Raw genomic sequence first — 15,969 nt, forward strand, 5'->3', positions numbered from 1 at the left:
TTACGTGTTCACATAAATTACATTGTCTTTAATGAAAAATAATTCTTTCCAAAACAAAAATACTTAGCAAAAAGAGTAGTGCTGTTTTATATTTTTGCAAGTCTTTTTATGTCTGCTTTAATAGAAGACAGCTGGATTCTTATATCTTGTATATGTATTCAATATGTTACAATATGTTGTTTTGCGGGAAGTGCTTGAAGAAAATCCAGCCTTACCCAGATAAATAGTTGTAACAGGTAAGAGCATTTTAATAGACTTTTCAGGTGATTGTGGAAATTCTTTGATACTACACCAAAATTTGACAACTTGTAATTTTTTTAAAGGTTAGTTGCAATTTGGAATCTAAAACCGTGTTACTGAACTTTCCATTGTTATCTTAAAATCCATTGGTTTATCTAGCATTGTGGATGAATTTTTAACCCATTCATAGTTTTATAAAACCATAAATTGTTGGTTTGGAAAATATTGGTTCATTGAGTTATACTCATCTTCCAAATGTTGACACATTTCGTTATACAGTCGCAAAAAGAAAATTGTTGATCTCACCGCTACTCTCATCAGAAAAGATGCCAAGTATTGAGATGTTATTGTGCCCAGGGTGGTAGTTAAAAGTTTTTCAACATTCTGATCTTTCACTTGAAAGTCCAAATTTTAATTACTGGCAACAAATTCTGTCAGTTTTTTCCCCCCTTGAAGTTACAGGTTTGCTTGATTTATTTTTGAGAAAATGTCTATCAGATCCTTAAGCCTGAACATAGTTTGGTTTATCTGTTTTTTGTAAACCTGAACATAGTTTGGTTTGTCTGTTATTTGTTCTTTCAGGTCAAAATGGTGTTCCCTGAAAAAAGGACAAATTTAGCTTATAACTCAAACTAACTGCATACGTATTTTTCTTTGAGCCTACCATTTCTTCATATAGAATATTAGAGAGATGTGTACTGAAGAGTCAAGATTTAATAAAATTATTTTTTACTCATTCATTAACGCTACTAAGTGAAATTGACATTTAAAGATAAATCTGGAAATGTGTGGTGATGCTAGGATGGCTTGATGCCACTTCCTTTATGCTAAGGTGCCAGTAGTTTTACCCAGCATTACTTTTGTACCATTGATGCCAGTGTCAGTGGAAAAAGGTAAGTATTATAGAAATAGTTTTGACTCTGAGTACCTCTTGAATGTGTTCTGGAGACTGGAGAATTTAGAGAATGTTGAGATATATGGAGCGTTCATTACTTTAGTTTTTTGTCTTTTGGTATTGTATTCTGGGAGAATCCTGGGTTTTGATAGTTTATTTAGTCTTCAGGTATTTTCAATTCTTTTATTATTATTATTATTTATGGGATAGAGCTTCTAAGCACTCTCTTGCTGTTTCATAGGAGTCATTTTTATTTTGTAGTTGTATTTTTGGTCAACATGTAATCTCTTGAATCTCTAGGATAATTATTATTTAAACCTTTTTTCACTCTGCTAACACTGTGGAAACCTGTTGCTGCACTTCATCAGTCTTGTCATGATTTATTCTTGAATGCTTTATTTTTCCTGGTGTTTACGGTTTTTAATTATGGTCTAGACTAAACTGTATTTATCATTGAAGTTTATTTCACCAGGCCAAGTGCATCCCTTGTTCATCTGGCTTTGATAATTGCCTAGAAGAGGAAAGGGACCAATATTCAGCTGATGGATTTCTCTTTGGGGTTGTGTGGGCAGTTTGTCCTCTTGGTACATGTGTTTCCTGTCCCTCAGGAGATACTCTCCTATTTTCACAGCTCTACTGCCCAAATGTTGGACCTCCCACAGAACAGAGTGCTGTATTGGAGGCCTTAAGTATGCTGGAGTGAGCCACTTTAGCAAGGAATTAGTGCAGCTGTTCTATGATGATTGCACTACCTGGCTGACCGCCCAGGACACAGTCTCCCAGTCTTCCTTGTGAGGAAAATTTATCCTTTTTGGAGATTCTACTTTGCTTGTTTTGCATTTCTCAGTTGTGTTGTGTTTTGTGGTCATTTTCTCTCCAAATCTGCTTTATATTTTTCTAGAAATTCCTCTCCATTCTAACTTGTAGATGCGCCTCACCCTGTTTCTTAGTACTGCGATAGATTTATTGTAAATATATATATGTATTTTGTTTTAAAGTTTGAAACAATCACAGACATTTAAAAAAAAAGGTAGAAGCATAGTACAAAAAACTTAATTTGTCCCTTACTCATTTGATAGTTAGTTACCAACTTTTACCTCAATATACTTTAATGTTTATTTCCTAAAGCAAGGACATTCTCCTGCATAACAACATCCTAATCATTAAAATCAGGAAGTTAACATGAATACGTCCCAAACATCTAAGTCTCAGACCTTATTCAAGTTTCACCAATTTTCTCAATATTGCCTTTCAGAGCAAATGGATCCAGTTAAGAATCATGCTTTGCATTTAGTTGTCATGTCTCTTTAATCTCTTCAATCTGGAAAAATTTCTGTCTTTTCTTTATTTTCATGATGTGACACTTTTGAAGACTATTGGCCCAGTTATTTTGTAGAATACCCTTCAGTTTGTGTTTGCTGTTTTTCTTGATTAGAAATTTATGATTAGATTTTTGTAACTGGATTTGTGGCGGAGGGTCATAGTAGTGATGCTGCATTCTTCTCATAGTTTCTTATAAGGAGACAAACAATTAACATTTGTTTCATTACTGACGATGTGCATTTTCCTTGATTATATGATTAAGGTTTTACCTGCCAGACTTCTCCATTGTCAAGGGTACTGTTTCCCCATTTGTAGTTAATAAGTTGTGCCGGTTTGAAAGTATTATGAACTCTAGAAAAGTAATATTTTAATCCTGATCCAGTCTTATAGGAGCAACCATTTCCTTTAATCCTGATTTTAAAATGTAGGTCAAAATCTTTTGATTTAGATTATCTCCGTGGAGATGTGGCAGGCCCAGTTGTGAGTGGGAACCTTTGATTAGATGGAGATGTGACGCCACCATTCCATGTGGGTCTTGATTCGTTACTGGACTCCTTTAAAATAGGAAATATTTTGGAGAAACCTCAAGAAACAATGGAGCCCACGGAGAGATAGCCAACAGAAACTTCAGGGCCAGCAGAGAAAGCGGAGACATGAATGTTTGGAGATGCTTGGAGCCCAGCAGACATTGCTGTGTGCCTGCCCATGAGATGTTAAGCAAGCCAGAATCTGGGCAGAGCCAAGTAAAGCCAGGAGATGAAATCCAGCCCCAGAGAAAGTTTGAGGAACCCCTGCATGGGCAGAGACTGAAAGCAGCAGAGCCCAGGAGCAAAGGACCAGCAGATACCAATCATGTGACTTCCCAGCTGACAGAGCTGATCCAGACCCATCGGCCTTCCTTGAATTAAGGTATCTTTCCCTGGATACCTTAAAAGTTAGACATTTTCATAGGCTTAGAACTGTAATCTTGTAACCTTACTAAATTTCCCTACTAAATAGGCATTCTGGTTCTGGTATATAGCATTCCAGTAGCTTGCAAACTAACACATAAGTATTTTATGGGGAGGTGCTTTTAAGCTATGTAAATCTGTTCCTCATCAAACTTTTAATTAATTAATTAATTAATAGCCTCATAGAGTCGTGATTTGCTATTTTATTCACAGTGTATTAATCCATTATAATTTTTTTTTGATGCTCAAATTGTTCCTGATTTGGTCAGTGAGAACCCCTTCCAGTTGACTTGTTTTCTCCTTTTTTTCATAGCTCTTCCTTCTTTGGGCACATCTCTGCTTTCTAGTACAAGATGTTCCTGACTTACCTTCTTTCTTGATTCTTTTTAGTGGAAAATGGTACTTAGAAGCCAAGATCTGGGCACTTTGTGTGTGCGTCGCTCTTAGAGTATTGTTGATCCCTCTTAGTGCAGAGTTAAGGAATATTCACGTGTACATACGTATACATACACACATTTGAATCTATATTTCTATATGTATTAAAACCATGAGCTCATAATGATATCTCCATTTCTAATCCAGCACCACCAGGTTCATTCTGTTTTATTCCCTTTCCATATCTATAATTCATTTCTGACAGGATTGTTTTATGTCTGTTTTATTTTGCATGTGAGAAAGATGAGGTCAACAGTTACTCAGACAGATAACCAGAGTTCCTGCAGTCCAGTTACTTTCATAATTATTTCTAAAGTGATAATATTTTAAAACTTAAAAGGCAAGCTTTAATTGTATGGTAAAATACACTTAAGTGAGCTATTTCCTTCCTCTGCAATTACAGGCTATAATGTGAAAGGTAGATGGAAAGGATCCAGTATTTTTCCCCCTACATTGGATGATTTCCTTGTTGCGATAATGTTGGAGCTCTATTTCAGTTTGAGTGCAGTGAGTTTGATGCAGCTGTGTTTTTACATATTAAGGATATATTGTTTATGTATATAAATTCACAGTTTGGAGCGTGTTTCTCTCTTCCTCATAATGGTGTCCTTGGAATTTCAAACCTTAGGTCAGTTCTAGAATCTTGGGATTTATATTTGTATTAAGGCCAGTGAGAAATAACCTGTAATCTAAAAATCTCCTTCTTTCAGGGCCTTCAGCCAGACTAGAATGAGTTGGTTTGACTTCCTCTTCCCTGGAAATTTTGGAAGTGATTTAGGCATAGTGGGGTATTCTTTTGTGACGGAATAGAAAAGGATCCTGGCAGCAGCAAATGGGTCCTTTGGTTCCGTTAAATCTTGGGAATTTCGGAAGGTTTACGTAATTGTTTTGGAGCTAACTGCAAAATAGCAGGGCCTGTATGTAGTAGATGGTGTTTGATTTTTTATGACTATCTGATATCAACATATAGTCTGTTTGTGCTTTCTTTCTAAAGCCATTCCCAAATCAGAAACTCTGAGTGTCATCTTCCTTATTTTCCGACAGCCATTGAAATCAGTAATATTTCTATCAGTTCTATTCTTTAAGTATTTATATAGTGAGATAATTTATGGTAGGATAGGAAGGCTTGATAAGGTATAGCCTTAAAAGGTTTTTGATAGGCAAAGGGCTAAAACAATTCCCTTTACTTTTTTTCTGATTATAAAAAGTCATATGTAGACCATTGTCATCCAAGACCTTTACCATTTATTGCAAAGTTCTCTCATAATGAATTTACTTGTTACCTGTAAATGAGGTGTTTTTCTCTAATTAAAATAAATTATGCTTAATGTTAAGTATAATGCTGTCTATACTACCAAAGCATAGTAATCTAATGAACTGGTTTGTTCTAGTTTTTAAGTGTTATTGCACATCCACATTATTATCTGCCACTTTAACTGCAGATACAATACTTACATGTGTAGAAGTGCCAAAGCTTATATGTAAAACTATAGTGACACAGCCACAACATTTTCCATTATTAAAACTTTGAAAGCATATCTAATATTTTCAATTCTTTGTCAGTGTTAGAAAACAAAGCAAAACAAGCAATGGAAAAACTTTCCTCATACTACATGTACCTACTAAGTTACTTCTGTGTACTGATAGGTATTCATTAGTAAAACTGTTGAAAAAGCCTAGAAATAAACATAGGGGAAATGCAGTATTCTCTCATACCCTTACTGCCTAACATTAAAACTTTCGTGATATCACTTTTCTTTTCAAAATTTATATAGTATATGAGAATAATATTGGAAAATGATAGATAAAAATTGAGGTTTAATTTTTCTTTATTAATTAAAAAAAATTAACAACATTTAGAAATCATTCCATTCTACATATGTAATCAGTAATTCTTAATATCATCACATAGATGTATGATCATCATTTCTTAGTACATTTGCATCAATTTAGGAAAAGAACTAGCAAAACAACAGAAAAAGATATAGAATGTTAATATAGAGAAAAAAATAAAAATAATAATAATAATAAAAAATAAAAATATATGAAAAAAGGAAAAAGAAAACAAAAGGCACAAACAAACAAACAAAAAAAACTATAGCTCAGATGCAACTTCATTCAGTGTTTTAACATAATTACATTACAATTAGGTATTATTGTGCTGTCCATTTTTGAGTTTTTGTATCTAGTCCTGTTGTACTAGATAGGTTTAATTTTGATAAATTTGTCCATGAAAATTCTAAGTTTCTCTGCCTCAAAAAGTTACCTATATATGTACCAACAATTTGTCACATAAAAAGGTTTTTTATCAAGGTATATATGCTGGGGTTTGTTATAAACCAAATTCTTTTCATCCTGTCCGAGTCTCATATTAATTCAAGAAATTCTTCAATTACCAGTCCTTGATTAATTAAAAACAATGCATTTTAAAAAGTTATAAAGTGTTTGGGTGGCTACAAGTATTAACTCAGGAAATTCAACAGAGGTATAATGTTCTTCTGCAAGGTCAAAATATAATGTGTTTAAAAAAAGTCAAATGTAAAAATGTATAACAAATTATAATTCTCCATAATCTCATTTGCTAGAGATACTCTTACAAGTGTGTTGTATGTTTATCTGAACATTTTCCTATCTGTTCCAACGCATCCATGTATGTATGAATGCATACATAGGTATATTTAAATAAAAATGGGATCTATATACCTATTTTCCTTCATTCTCCGTCTCCTCTATATAAACACACACAGACATATACAAATAAGATGTGTGTGTATGTGTATATACAGAGGCTATGTATACAGGTATATAAATATATATATTCAGTATATTTTCATTTAGATGTATGTTTGTCATCTTTCCATGTTAGTACCTGCTTTGTTTTGAAAAGAGTGCAGGCACCATTTTTTTAGTGTATCACAATTTATTTAATTAGTCTCTTAATTGGCATTAGGATTGTTTCTAAGTTATGTGTGTCAGGGCTGTATAGATTTATTCTTGCACTCTTTGCACAGAGATTTGTATGAATTGTTTCTGATGGTTAAATAACTAAAGAGCATTTGCTGTGTGTTCAGTTAAAATTGATAGATGGCATCAAATTCCCTATGAAAAGTTTATCTGTGCCTTTCTCTGTGCGTTCTTTTTTTCTTTTTTAATTTTTTTAATTGTATAATATAACGCGTATACAAAGCAAAGAAATAAAAAAGCAATAGTTTTCAAAGCATTCTTCAAAAAGTGGTTACGGGATAGATCCCAGAGTTTGTCATAGGCTACCGTATGATCCTCTCCTATTTTTCCTTCGGTTGCTCCAGAATATAGGAGGCTAGATGGCTTAAATATTTTTTTTATTATCACAATCGACTTTTTTTCCTTCTTTTTTGGTGAACTATAACATATATACAAAAAAGCTATAAATTTCAAAGCACAGCACCACAGTTAGTTGTAAAACATATTTCAGACTTTGACATGGGTTACAATTTCACAATTTTAGATTTTTACTTCTAGCTGCTCTACAATACTGGAGACTAAAAGAGATATCAATTTAATGATTGAGCATTCATATTTATTTGTTAAGTCCTATCTTCTGTGTATAATTCCACCATCACCTTTGATCTTTCCATACCTCTTATTGAGGTTGTTTGGGCTATGGCAATTCTGAATTTTTGTTATTGAAAGGGTCTGTCACTGATATGGGGTACAGAGATGGAACTATATGATGTTCTAAAAAGACAGGTGTCAGGACTTATCTGGACGAGGGGCCCATCTGGAGGTTGTAGGTTTCTGGCAAGTTGCTCTAGTCCCTGGAACCCTTGTGGAATCTTATAAATTGCCAAGGTGTTCTTTAGGATTGTCTGGAATGGTTCTGGTTGGGGGTTGGCAGGTTATGATAGGTAGCAAGGTCAACCTCCAGAGTAGCCTCTTGACTCTATTTGAACTCTTTCTTCCACTAATACTTTATTAATTACACTTCTTTCCCCACTTTTGGTTAGGATAGAATTGTTGGTCCCACGGTGCCAGATCTGGATTCATCCCTGGGAGTCATCTTCCAAGTTGCCAGGGAGACTTTCACCCCTTGATGTCTTGTCCCACGTGCGGGGGGGAAGGCAATGATTTCACTTGCAGAGTTGGGCTTAGAGAGACTGAGGCCACATCTGAGCAACAAAAGAGTTTCTCCAGAAGTAACTCTAAGGTAGTCTGAGCTTCTCTGCTACCTACATAAGCTTCACAAGAGTAAGCCTCCTGATCGAGGGCATGGCCTATTGATTTGGGTGTCCCTAAAGTTTGACACAGTATTAGGGGATTCCCTGATGGTAAGGTTTAATAGTGCCATAGTCTTTCTCCCCTCCTCAGGGGAGTTTGCCAGTCTTGATTATCTGCTTAATATACTCTAAGATGTTTCCAGGCATTACAATAACCTATACAGGATTAAAGGGCCTCTTTCTTATTCTGGGCTCCCTGTGGTTCAGTTGTTCAAATAAACTATACAGATAGGTTGAATTAGACAATGCGCTACAGAAAATTTCAGCTCCAGATCAAATAAACCTTTCTTCCATTGGTCTCAAAGAGTATGTGTGGTTCTAAAATATAGACACTGTCTTCCTTAACCCTGTGTTTTGAATTACTTTAACCCCAGCCTGTTCAACTTTATTGTTATCTCTAAATATCAGGTTATATATATAAAGCAGCCTCTCAAAACTCAGAAATAATAATCGCCACTCTGGACTTAATGTGTCTGCTCTAAAAGCTTACAGTGTAGACCCCTGTTTTCTTATAAGCATTTTCTAAAGGTGACCATACCATTGTGGTTCTTTTGTTTCTGGCTTATTTTGTCTCACCAAATGTCCCCCATGTTCATTCACATCATTGCATGCCTCAAGACATTGTTTCATTTGTAGTAGCACAACCTTTGTTCATAATTATACATCACCATTTGCCAATCTACTTCTCCGTCAGTGTATCCTTCAGCCACCTGCATTCATCGGGCATCATGTAGAGGGCCCAAAGTCCACAGTCCATCAACATTTTCAATTTTAGATTTTTTTGTTGTTCCCAAGAGAAAGAAAACCAATAAACACACCCTTCCCAAATAGGAAATCTAAACTTCCTGTTAACTCTTGTCCCTCCCCCCGTTGTTTATCTCTGCTATTGCTGTGGTAGTGCTGATGGTTTCCTTCTGAACAGAGCTCATAGCATGCAATAGCAGTTTTCCCCCTGTACCCTGGACTTAAACACTCTTTATAAAAGATTCATGTCTTTGAGTAATTCTTGCAAGAACTCATTCATATTTCTAGTGTGAGTCAGTGGGACACATAGGTCTATACAACCCCTTTCAATCTTGTTCATCTTCAATATGGTAATATTACTTCTAGATCCACTAGAGAACCACCTTCACTCCTATCTGTTCCCTTACATTGGAGTTCAACCTCATTAGCTAATGGTTCACCCATCTCTTGCGTCAGTGTATCTCTAAATCCCCTATATTCTGTATTATAACTTCTGATTATTACCTTTATGCTGGACATAAAAGTGGAATCATACCATATCTATCCTTTTGTGTCTGGCGAATTTTGCTCAGTATTATGTCCTCAAGGCTCACCCGTCTTGTCATGTGCTTCGGGACATATATTGTCTTGCTGCTGCGTGGTGTTCCGTCGTATGCATGGACCGCATTTGGTTGACCCACTTGTCTGTTGATGGGCATTGGCTTTGTTTCCATCTTTTGGTGACTGTGAATAATGCTGCTGTGAACGTGGTTGTGCAAATGTCTGTCTGTGTCTTTGCGTTCAGCTCTTCTACATGTATATGAAGTAGTGCTATTGCTGGATTGTAGGACAGTATGATATTTAGTTTCTTAAGGAACTGCCAAACAATCTCCCATTGTGGTTGCACCTTTATACATTCCCACCAGCAGTGCATAAGTGTCCCAGTTTCTCTACATTCTCTCCAACATTTTTTTTTTTTTTTTTTTTTACTAGAATCAAATTTCTACTAGTTTGCCTTTGGTATATACATAAATTAATCACTCATTTAATAGGTTGTAAAGTCAGGTTAAAATGAACAGAATGGGATATTCATTAAAATAAATCAATATATAAATATAGAAAAATAAGATATAATATGTTAAGCACTATGTTTAAAACTCATCTCAGTATCTGCCCCTCGAAATAGCTTCTTCCTTCTGTACTTCTTGGCTAGCAGTGGTTTTACCATTTACGCACAGATCTGGGAGTCATTCTTCGTTTCTCCCTTTGTCCTCCATTTCCCATATCTAGTTAGTCATCTGCTGAATTTTCCTACTCAGTATCTGTGGAATCAGCCCCCTGTCACTGCCTGTCTCTAGCCATTAGTCCAGTGTAGTAGCCGTCAGCTTTTCCCCTGACTCACTGATAGGGCTTGGAGGGTCCATCAAAACCTGGCCCTACCTAAGGTTCAGTCTCATCTCATACTATTTCTTCCTCCCACTTCATACTGCAAAAAGCCAGAGAACGATTTGTATTTCCCCAAAACATAATGCCATTTGCTATCTCTCCGTTCTTTGTTCCTCTGGTTGGAATGCTCTAATTCCATTTGTTTACTTGATTTTTTTTAAAACATCATTTTTTAAAAATTAATTAAAAAATTTTTAAAAGTACAGCAGCAAGAAAAACAAGCCTTCTTAACTTATGATCATCCCGTTCTACATATATAATCAGTAATTCACAATATCATCACATAGTTGCATATTCATCATCATGATCATTTCTTAGAACATTTGCATCAATTCAGAAAAAGAAATAAAAAGACAACAGAAAAAAATCGTACATACCATACCCCTTACCCCTCCCTTTCATTGATCACTAACATTTCAATCTAAATTTATTTTAACATTTGTTCCCCCATTATTTATTTTTATTCCATGTGCTTTACTCATCTGTTGATGAAGTAGATAAAAGGAGCATCAGACACAAGGTTTTCACAATCACACAGTCACATTGTGAAAGCTGTGTCATTATATGATCATCTTCAAGAAAGATGGCTACTGGAACACAGCTCTACATTTTCAGGCAGTTCCCTCCAGCCTCTCCATTACATCTTGACTAACAAGGTGATATCTGTTTAATGTGTAAGAATAACCTCCAGGATAACCTCTCGACTCTGTTTGGAATCTTTCAGCCTTTGATACTTCATTTTGTCTCATTTCACTCTTTCCCCTTTTGGTCGAGAAAGTTTTCTCAATCCCTTGATGCTGAGTCTCAGCTCATTCTAGGATTTCTGTCCCACATTGCCAGGAAGGTCCACACCCCGGGGAGTCATGTCCCATGTAGATAGGGGGAGGGTGGTGAGTTTGCCTGCTGTGTTGGCTGGAGAGAGAGGCCACATCGGAGCAACAAAAGAGGTTCTTTTGGGGGTGACTCTTAGGCCTAATTTTAAGTAGGCTTGACCTATCCTTTGTGTGGTTAAGTTTCATATAAACAAACCCCAAGATTGGGGGCTCAGCCTATTGCTTTGGTTGTCCACACTGCTTGTGAGAATATTCAACCTGGGGAAGTTGAATTTTCCCCCTTTCTCACCATTTCCTGAAGGAGAATTTGCAAATACTTTTTTATTCACTGTTCAAATCACTCTGGGGTTTATCAGAGCATCACTCTTGCCCTACTCAGGGTTCCATGTACTTATGGTGTTCAATTAAGCTGTCTACATAATTTATATTAGGAAATGCACTAGTCAAAATGTAAATTTTGTACCAAATAAACATTTTTTTGCTTTAGCCTCACACATAAGTTAAAATTTTAAAATATTAATTACCATGTATTTTCAACACCTTGCAGTAATGACATTCCTTTGTTCTTCCTCATGCAAAAGCATTTTTTTAAATTTGTACATTTAGTTACTATCATTACAGACTCTAGACATTCCTAGATTATACCATCTCAGTCTTCATTGTCTTTCTTTCTGATTTCATTTGTGCCCCCAGCCCTCCTCCCTCTATCGTTCTCACATTCAGCTTCATTCAGTGTTTTAACATAATTGTGTTTTAGTCAGGTAGTATTGTACTATCCATTTATGAGTTTTTACAATAAGTCCTGTTGTACAATCTGTATCCCTTCAGCTCCAAACCCAATATTTTACCTTGTTTCTGTCTCCTGATGGTCTCTGTTACCAATGAAATTCTCCAAGTTTATTTGCTAATGTCAGTTCATATCAGTGAGACCATACAGTATTTGTCCTTTTGTTTCTGGCTAACCTCACTCAGCATAATGTCCTTAAGGTGCATCCATGTTGTTGCATACTTCATGACTTTATTCTGTCATATAGCTCCATAATATTCCATCATATGCAGTTTGTTTAGCCACTCGTCTGTTGATGGACATTTTGGCTGTTTCCATCTCTTTGCAATTGTAAATAATGCTGTATCAGCCATTCTTAATAGGTGTGAGGTGGTATTTCATTGTTGTCTTGATCTGCATTTTCCCTTAAAGCCAATGAAAATGAACATCTCTTCAAGTGCTTTCGAGCCATCTGTATTTGCTCTTCAGAAAAATGCCTATTCAAATCTTTGGCCCATTTTATAATTGGATTGTTTGTTCTTTTTGTGTTGAGTTGTGTGATTTCTTTGTATGTACAGGAAATCACACCTTTGTCTGATATGTGATTTCCAAGTATTTTCTCCCATTGAGTTGGCTGCTTCTTCACCTTTTTCACTGTCTTTTGAAGTGCAGAAGTATTTGATTTTGAGGAGTTCCCATTTATCTATTTTTTCTTTTGTTGCCTGTGCTTTAAGTGTAAAGTTTAGGAAGCTACCTCCTATTACTAGGTCTTGAAGATGTCTCCCTACATTTTCTTCTAGAAGCTTTATTGTGCTAGTTCTGATATTTAGGTGTTTGATCCACTTTGAATTAATTTTTGTGTAGGGTGTAAGATAGGGGTCCTCTTTCTTTCTTTTGGCTATTGATTTTCAGTTCTTCCATGCCCAATTATTGAAAAGACTATTTTGTCCCAGTTCAGAGGATTTGGGGGTTGTATTAGTTAGGGTTCTCTAGAGAAACAGAATCAACAGGGACTTGCAAATATAAAATTTATAAAAGTGTCTCACGTGACCACGGGAACGCAGAGTCCAAAATCCGTAGGGCAGGCTGTGAAGCCGACAATTCCGATGGAGGGTCTGGACGAACTCCACAGGAGAGGCTCACCAGCTGAGACAGGAAGAGACTGTCTCTTCTGAATCCTCCTTAAAAGGCTTCCAGTGATCAGATTAAGCATTACTCATTGCAGAAGACACTCCCCTTTGGCTGAAACAAATGGAATCAGCTATGGATGCATCTGACATGCTCATGATTTAATTCTATGAAATGTCCTCATCGCACCAGATAGGCCAGCCCTTGCCCAACCAGACAAACAGGTACCACCACTTGGCCAAGTTGACACAAGAACTTGACCATGACAGGGGCCTTGTCAAAAATTAGTTGCCCATAGATTTGGTGGTCTGTTTCTGCCCTCTTGATTCAATTCCACTGGTCAATGCTTCTGTCTTTGTGCCAGGACCATGCTGTTTTGACCGCTGTGGCTTTATAATAGGTTTTAAAGTCAGGAAGTTTCAATCCTCCCACTTCATTCTTGCTTTTTTAGGATGCTTTTAGCTATTCGGGGTCTGTTTCCCTTCTAGATGAATTTGTTAGTTAGCTTTTCCAAGTCTTCAAAGTAGATTGTTGGTGGTTTGATTGGTAATGTGTTGAATCTGGAGATCAATTTTGGGAGAATTGACATCTTAACTATATTTAGCCTTCCTATCCATGAGCAGGGAATATCTTTCCACCTATTTAGATTCCCTTTGACTTCTTTTAGCAATGTTATGTAGTTTTGTATGTACAGGTCCTTTACATCCCGAGTTCGGTTCATTCCTAAGTAATTTTTTTTTTTTTTTGCATGGGCCGGCACTGGGAATCGAACCCAAGTCTCCAGAATGGCAGGCAAGAACTCTGGCACTGATTCATCATGGCCTGCCCAAGTACTTCATTCTTTTAGTTGCTATTTTGAACAGAGTTTTTTCCTTAACTGACTCCTCAGCTAGGTCATTGCTTGTGTATAGAAATAGTACTGATTTTTGCACATTAATTTTATATCCTGTCACCTTGGCTGAATTTGTTTATTAACTCAAAAAACTTATCTGTAGATTTCTCAGTATCTTCCAAGTCTATTATCATGTCATCTGCAAGTAATGAGAGTTTTACTTCTTCTTTTCCAATTTGGGTGACTTTTATTTCCTTGTCCTGCCTTATTGCTCTAGCTAGAACTTCTAGCACAGTGTTGAATAATAGTGGTGACAGTGGGTATCCTTGTCTTGTACCTGATCTTAAGGGAAAAGCTTTCAGTCTCTCTCCATTGAATATGATGCTGGCTATCGTTTTTTCATATATTCCCTTTATCATATTGAGGTAGTTACCTTTGATTCCTATCTTTTGGAGTGTTTATGTCAGAAAAGGATGCTGAATTTTGTCAAAGGCTTTTTCAGCATCAAACGAGATGATCATGTAATTTTTTTCCTTTGGATTTATTAACGTGCTATATTACATTAATTGATTTTCTTGTGTTGAACCATCCTTGCATTCCTGGTATAAACCCCACTTGGTTATGGTGTATAATTCTTTCAATGTATTGTTGGATTCGATTTGCTAATATTTTACTGAGAAATTTTGCATCTATGTTCATTAGGGAAATTGGTCTGTAGTTTTCCTTTCTTATAGCATCTTTACCCGGTGTTGGTATTAAAATGATATTAGCTTCATAAAATGAGTTTGGTAGAGTTCCTTTTTCCTCAGTTTTCTGACAAAGTTTGAGTAGGACTGGTGTTAGTTCTTTATGGAATGTTTGATAAAATTCCCCTGGCCCTGTGCTTTTCATTATAGGCAGATTTTTGATGACTGAATGAATCTCTTTACTTGTGATTGGTTTGTTAAGATCTTCTAATTCTTCCTGAGTCAGTGTAGCTTGTTTGTGTGTCTCCAAGAATTTGTCGATTTCATCTGAGTTGTCTAGCTTGTTGAAGTATAGTTGTTCATTGTGTCCTCTTATGATTTCTTTTATTTCTTTAGGGTCTGTCGTAATGCACCCCTTCTCATTCCTGATTTTGTTTATTTGCATCCTCTCTCTTTTTTTCTTTATCAGTCTTGCTAGTGGCCCATCAATTTTATTGGTGTTTCTCAAAGAACCAACTTTTGGTTTTATTGATTCTTTCTATTGTTCTTTTGTTCTCCCATTCATTTATCTCTGCTTTAATCTTTGTATTTCTCTTCTATTTGCTTTGGGGTTAGTTTTCAATTCTGTGCCCTCCTCCAGACCTCCCTCTCCTGTCTTTTTTTAGCCGTCAGAACTCCTTTTAGTATTTGTTGTAGGACTGGTCTCTTGTTGACAGATTCTTTCAGGAGTTCTGTGTCTGTGAAAACTTTAATCCCTCCCTCAATTTTGAAGGTCTATTTGGCTGCGTACAGAATTCTTCACTGAAAGTCTTTCTCTTTTAGGATCTTGAATATGCAATACTACTGCCTTCTTGCCTTCAGGGTGCTACTTGAGTAGTCTGAACTCAGTCTTATTTGATTTCCCTTGTATGTAGTAAATTGTTTTTCTCTTGTTGGTTTCAGGATTTTCTACTTCTCTTCAACATTTGACAGATTGATTAGTATTTGCCTTGGGGAAGGCCTATTGGGATTTATTTTGTTTGGAGTCCATTGGGCTTCTTTGACTTGTATATTTATATCCTTTATGAGGATTGGGAAGTTTTCCCCTATTATATCCTCAGTTACTCTTCCTTGCCCTTTACCCCTCTCTTCTCTTTCTGGGACAGCAGTGATTCTTATATTTCTGCACTTTGTTTTGTCTATCATTTCCACGAATTCCAATTCAATTTTTCCGTCTTTTTTTGCCATTTGCCGTTTTGAGCCTTTGAAGTCAATTATCCTGTCCTCAATATCTTTATTGTTTCTTCTGTCCCTTCAAATCTGGTGTTGTCTGCCTCAAGTATGTTTTTTAGTTGGTCAACAAAGTCTTTAATCTCTGTGATATCTTCTATTTTTCTATTTATTCTTTCAGCTTCCTCTTTATGTTCTTCTCCTGTCTTCTTGATCTCCTTTATGTCATTTGCTATCCCGCTTATTA

General features: G+C 36.1%; 1 protein-coding gene across 9 annotated transcripts in view; it reads left to right on the forward strand.

The window, feature by feature from the left end:
- ERBIN (erbb2 interacting protein) overlaps nucleotides 1–15,969 on the forward strand; it is a 271,624-nt gene that overhangs the window by 82,341 nt on the left and 173,314 nt on the right. The window contains exon 1 of one of the 9 annotated variants that reach the window (XM_077117319.1): nucleotides 73–3,367. The exons of the other annotated variants lie outside the window; for them this stretch is intronic. The gene's annotated coding sequence lies outside the window, so the exon portion shown is untranslated. Of the gene's footprint in view, nucleotides 1–72; nucleotides 3,368–15,969 lie in introns of those variants that run through there. 9 annotated transcript variants of the gene reach the window in all.

The sequence above is a fragment of the Tamandua tetradactyla genome, chromosome 9, assembly GCF_023851605.1.
Source record: "Tamandua tetradactyla isolate mTamTet1 chromosome 9, mTamTet1.pri, whole genome shotgun sequence".
NCBI lineage: Eukaryota > Metazoa > Chordata > Mammalia > Pilosa > Myrmecophagidae > Tamandua > Tamandua tetradactyla.